Consider the following 6,000-nt stretch of genomic DNA (forward strand, 5'->3'; position numbering starts at 1 on the left):
CACCCTACTCAAACCCACGTATCCACCCTATACCCGTAACCCAACAACCCCCCCCCCCTTAACCTTACTTTTTAGGACACTATGGGCAATTTAGCATGGCCAATCCACCTAACCCACACATCTTTGGACTGTGGGAGGAAACCGGAGCACCCGGAGGAAACCCACGCACACACGGGGAGGACGTGCAGACTCCACACACACAGTGACCCAGCTGGGAATCGAACCTGGGACCCTGGAGCTGTGAAGCATTTATGCTAACCACCATGCTACCGTGCTGCCCCTTAAATTTAGTGTACCCAATTATTTTTTTTTCCCAATTTAAGGGCCAATCTTGAACAAGGATTTCCTTAGCATTTCCCCATTTAGAAAATAGTTATAGATATCTAGAAAATAGTTATAGATATAGAAAATAGTTATAGATAATAGTTTAGATAATAGGGGCTGGTTTAGCTCACTGGGCTAAATCGCTGGCTTTTAAAGCAGGCCAGCAGCACGGTTCGATTCCCGTACCAGCCTCCCCGAACAGGCGCCGGAATGTGGCGACTAGGGGCTTTTCACAGTAACTTTATTGAAGCCTACCCGTGACAATAAGCCATTTTCATTTTCATTTTCATTTCATTTTTCAATAGTCTATGCCTCTATTCCTCCTTCCAAAGTGCATAACCTCACACTTTTCCACATTGTATTCCATCTGCCACTTCATTGCCCACTCTCCTAGCCTGTCACAGTCCCTCTGCAGCCCGCCTGATTCCTCAATACTATCTGACCCTCTACAGATCTTTGTATCATTTACAAACTTAGCAACAGTACCTTCAGTTCCTTCTTCCAGATCATTAATGTATTTTGTGAAAAGTTGTGGTCCCAGCACAGACCCCTGAGGCACACCACTAGTCACTGGCTGCCATCCTGAAAAAGACCCCTTTATCCCCACTCTCTGCCTTCTGTCATTCAGCCAATCCTCTATCCATGCCAGGATCTTACCCTTAACACCATGGGCTTTTAACTTATTTAACAGTCTCCTATGCGGCACCTTGTCAAAGGACTTCTGGAAATCTAAATAAATCACGTCCACTAGTTCTGCTTTGTCTATCTTCCTTGTCACCTCCTCACAGAACTCTAACATATTTGTCCTCCCCTTGATGAAGCCGTGCTGACTCAGTCCTGTTTTGCCATGCACTTCCAAGTACTCCGCAATCTCATCTTTAATAACAGACTCTAAAATCTTACCAATGACTGAAGTCAGGCTAGCCGGCCTATAATTTCCCGTCTTCTGCCTCTCTCCCTTCTTAAGCAGTGGTGTTGCAGTAGCCACTTTCCAGCCCTCTGGGACCCTTCCTGCCTCTAGTGATTCCTGAAAGATCACCATCAATGCCTCCACAATCTCCCCAGCCATCTCTTTTAGAACCATGGGGTGTAGTCCATCCGGTCCAGGTGATTTATCGACCTTTAGACCTTTTAGTTTCCCCAGAACCTTCTCCTTAGTGATGGCCACTGCACTCAGCTCTGTCCCCTGATTCTCCTGGAGCTCTGGCATTCCACTGGTGTCTTCCACCGTGAAGACTGATGCAAAGTAACTGTTCAGTTCCTCTGCCATTTCTTTGTTTCCTATTATTACTTCTCCAGCCACATTTATCCAGTGGTCCAATTTCAATTTTTGCCTCTCTCTTACCTTTTATATATTGAAAAAAACTCTTCCTATCTTTGATCATATTGTCGTTACTGTTCCCTAAGGATTCCTACATCTTACGCTCCCTAATCAAATCTGCCTCATTACACATCATCAAATCCAGAATTGCCTGTTCCCCAGTAGGCTCTGTCACAAACTGCTCCAAAAGAACATCTCTTAGACATTCCACACATTCCTTTTCTTTGGATCTACCACCAACCTGCTTTTACCAGTCCACCTGCATGTTGAAGTCCCCCATGATTACTGTGATATTGCCTTTTTTAAGTGCCTTTTCTATCTCTTGATTTATTTTCTGCCCCACATCCTGACTACTACTAAGGGGCCTGTACATAACTCCCATCAGGGTCTTTTTACCCTTGCGATTCCTCAACTCTACTCACAGAGATTCTATGCCTTCTGATCCTGTGTCGCTCCTTGCTATCAATTTAACGTCATTCCTTACTAATAATGCAACCCTGTCCCCTTTGCCCATCTGCCTGCCCTTTTAATAGGACACATATACTTGGATATTTAGATTCCAGCCCTCATCCCTTTGCAGCTACGTCTCGGTGTTGCCCACAATATCGTACCAGCCAATTTCAATGTGCACAACGAGCTCATTTACCTTGTTCTGCAGATAGCGCGTATTTAGATGCAATACCCTCAGCCCTGCGTTGACCACCTCCCTTCTCACACTTGTCACCTTTTTTGCTCCGCCTGAGGGTGATGTTGTTTTCTTATTTTTGTTCTCTATTTCCCCTTCAGTCATTACACCTTCTAAGCTAACGCTCTAACCACCCCCATGCTAGTTTAAATTCTCCCGAGTGACTCTAGCAAACCTCCCGGCCAGGATAGTAGTCCCCCTCCAGTTTAGATGCAACCCATCCTTCTTGTACAGGTCCCACCTGCCCTGGAGAGATCCCAATGGTCCAGAAATATGAAACCCATGGTAGCATAGTGGTTAGCACAATTGCTTCACAGCTCCAGGGTCCCTTGAAAGTGCCCAGCATCACCATAGTTTTCTGTCAGTTGTGCTGCTGGTCGGGTAGCTTCTGCAAGGGCCGGCATAGTAGCGGGTGGTGGCCAGGAGGTGGGCTGTGGGGTCGGGGTGGACAGACACGGAACACCATTGCCGCAGCCGGCAAGGCAGCCTTGAATCTGCAGACGCTGCTGACTCCCCACTGTGAACTTAGAGCCACAAGTCATATGGGTGTTCCCCCTAGGCATCCCCTTAGGTTCCCTCTGGCCCCAGCCAACCCATCAATGGGATGGGCATGCTCCAGCGCAACCAGTGCCATCTTGTTGGCTGGGATGGTGTGTGTGGGGAGTGAAGTATATGCGGCTGCAGCTTATCAGCCTCCCGAGTATCAATCATGGATCTGGAAAATCCAGCACCATTTCTCATTGGAATCGGTTGTCGCCCACGTGGCACCGGCCCCTCTACAGTGGCTGAATTGGTCCAGGCTCAGTGCCAGTTTGGTGGATTTTTAAAAGTCCACAAATCCTGTCCTGGCGTCAATACTTAGTCTCAAGAACAGAGAATCCTGCCCAATATATTTTTCCTAGGTTTATAAACCCCAATCATCCAGGGAGGGGTAGATATCGCCAATAAAAAAATTGACATTTTCTCATTCGGCTAAACACGTTCAATCCTGAGTTGAACTTCACATCACTGCATCGTCTTCATCACAAAGACTACTTACTTCCACCCGCACAACACTGCCCCTTTCCACACCTACTTCAGGTCCTCTCCTGCCACTGAAATGCTTACCCACACCTACGTCACCTTCATGCCTGAACACCCTCTTTGTTCGTCTTCCAGCATCAGCCGCCCCTCAGTGCCAGATTGTACAACTTGCAGCTGCACATGCATACATACAATAAAAAGTAATTGTTCAGCTGTGCAGAGATGCTCTCCCTATCACTGTGCAATGCATTGTGGTGTACAATGCTTGTTCAAAGGAGGTATTTTCCCTGTTTTTACAGTTTTATTTTTCATACAGGCATTATCCAAACTGAAATTATTGCAAAATGACATTTCTGTCCAATTACCAGAGTACATGACTCACGTCAAACAGATCGCAGACTACCATAATAGGGACAGACATCTTCTGCATTTGTCCTCGCTCCCTGTTAATGCAATTAGTTATGGCTCAGCTGGTCGCACTTTTGCCTCCAAGTCAGGTTAAAGGCTAGAAATGTTGTTGCCGAGTACTGCTCGAACACTGGGTATTTCCAGCATATTCTGTTTTTATTTCCCGCTTCAGAGACTTGAGTATATAATCTAGGCTGATGCTCACTGTGTGGATGCAGTGGGGATACCGCATTACTGGAAGTGTCACCTATCAGATGAAACATTGTAGCAAAGCGCTGTCTGCTCTCTCAGGCAAACGTGTGCGTCTCTGCACTGGTGGAGGATGGGGCTGACAGCTGTGCCGTGAACACGGTGGTCTCCTTAGAGCACCCTCCGAGGTGTTCTCATGGCGGGGGAGGGGCACCCCGGATGGGCCGACACTGTCGGATGAGAATCCTGCAGGAGAATGGACATGTGGTCAGTGAGAGGGACGGGTCATTCTGCATGGTATTAAAAGCTCACGTGTGACTGGTTAGCTGGATGGGGGCCAGTGGAACTTTACCTCTGTGCTGTACGCCAACCTCTACATCGGTAACTTTTCTGTCCTCGGCCACCCCGCAACCTCGTAGGGGGTGTGGACTCTGATGTCAGGCACCCCACCACTCATCCGTGCCCTCTCCCGTCTGTTTTGGGCCAACGTCTCCTGCGGGGAAAGAGAGGGGGAATCGTGAGCTGCACACGTCATTCATCAGAGGGGTGGGGAGAGGGGTTTGGTGGGGAATATGGTGGGAATGGGCAGTATGGGGGGAATGGAGAGTATGAGGGAGTTGGGGTGTATTGGTGGGATGGGGAATATGGGGAATGGGAAGTATTGGGGAGTCCGGTTTGGGCGGCATTGCTGCACATGAGTGGGCCTGGAGACAGAATGGTGCTGAGCGGCGGCAGTGCCAGGCGCATGGTCAGGGAGGGAGTGTTGGGATGGCCAGTGCGGGTGAGGCCAGTGCCAGGTGGCCGGTGCCAACTCACCAGTGCGACCCGGTGGAAGAAATTGCATTTATGTAGCAGCTTTCACCACCTCTGGATGTCCCAAAGCATTTTATAACCAATGAAATACAAAGATTGCGAGGCTTTTATATCCCAGAATTTTATGAGCGTTTTCATGGCTTGACCACATTATCTTAATATTGAAAATAATAAGTCTATGATTACTGATATATTGCATTATAAATCTCCTTGTGTTACAAAGAACAAAGAAAGGTACAGCACAGGAACAGGCCCTTCGGCCCTCCAAATCTGTGCCGACCATGATGCCCTAACTTTAAAAAAAACCTCTGCCCTTACTCGGTCCGTATCCCTCTATTTCTTCATTTTTCATTTATCCATCCAGATGCCTCTTACATGTTGCTACTGTGGCTGCTTCCACCATATCCTCTGGCAGCGCGTACCAGACATCCACCACTCTCTGCTTGAAAAACCTACCCTGCACATCTCCCTTAAACTTTCCTCCTTTCACCTTGGATCTGTGCCCCCTTGTAATTGACACTTCCACCCTTGTAAAAAAAACCTCTGACTGTCCACCCTGTCTGTGCCTCTCATCATTTTGTAGATCTGTATCAGGTTTCCCCCTCAGCCTCCATCTTTCCAGTGAAAAGAACCCTAGTTTATTCAACCTCTCCTCATAGCCAACACCCTCGAGACCAGGAAACACCCTGTTGAACCTTCTTCACACTCTCTCCAAAGCTTCCACATCCTTCTGATAAAGTGGTGACCAGGGAGCAGCACGGTGGCCTAGTGGTTAGCACAACCGCCTCACGGCGCTGAGGTCCCAGGTTCAATCCCGGCTCTGGGTCACTGTCTGTGTGGAGTTTGCACATTCTCCCCGTGTCTGCGTGGGTCTCGCCCCCACAACTCAAAAATGTGCAGAGTAGGTGGATTGGCCACGCTAAATTGCCCCTTAATTGGAAAAAATAATTGGGCAATCTAAATTTAAAAAAAAGTGGTGACCAGAACTGCACGCAATACCCCAAATGTGGTCTAACCAAGGTTGTATTTGCCGCAGCATGATTTCCCAAATCTTGTACTCAATGCTCTGACTGGTGAATGTATGCATGCCAGATGCCTTCTTAATCACCTTGGCCATCTGTGTTGCCATGTTTAGGGAACTGTGGACCTGCACGCCTAGATCCCTGTTTATGTTACTGTTCCTAAGGGTTCTGCCATTTACAGTATAATTCATTCCTAGATTTGATCCTCCAAAATG

General features: G+C 47.8%; 1 protein-coding gene across 1 annotated transcript in view; it reads right to left on the reverse strand.

The window, feature by feature from the left end:
* Positions 1–3,566, reverse strand: part of hnf1a (HNF1 homeobox a) — a 272,346-nt gene extending 268,780 nt beyond the window's left edge. Inside the window, exon 1 of the mRNA XM_038791553.1 lies at positions 3,438–3,566. The gene's annotated coding sequence lies outside the window, so the exon portion shown is untranslated. The remainder of the gene's footprint in view (positions 1–3,437) is intronic.
* Between the last annotated feature and the right edge of the window lie 2,434 nt (positions 3,567–6,000).

The sequence above is a fragment of the Scyliorhinus canicula genome, chromosome 1 (genome assembly GCF_902713615.1).
Source record: "Scyliorhinus canicula chromosome 1, sScyCan1.1, whole genome shotgun sequence".
NCBI lineage: Eukaryota > Metazoa > Chordata > Chondrichthyes > Carcharhiniformes > Scyliorhinidae > Scyliorhinus > Scyliorhinus canicula.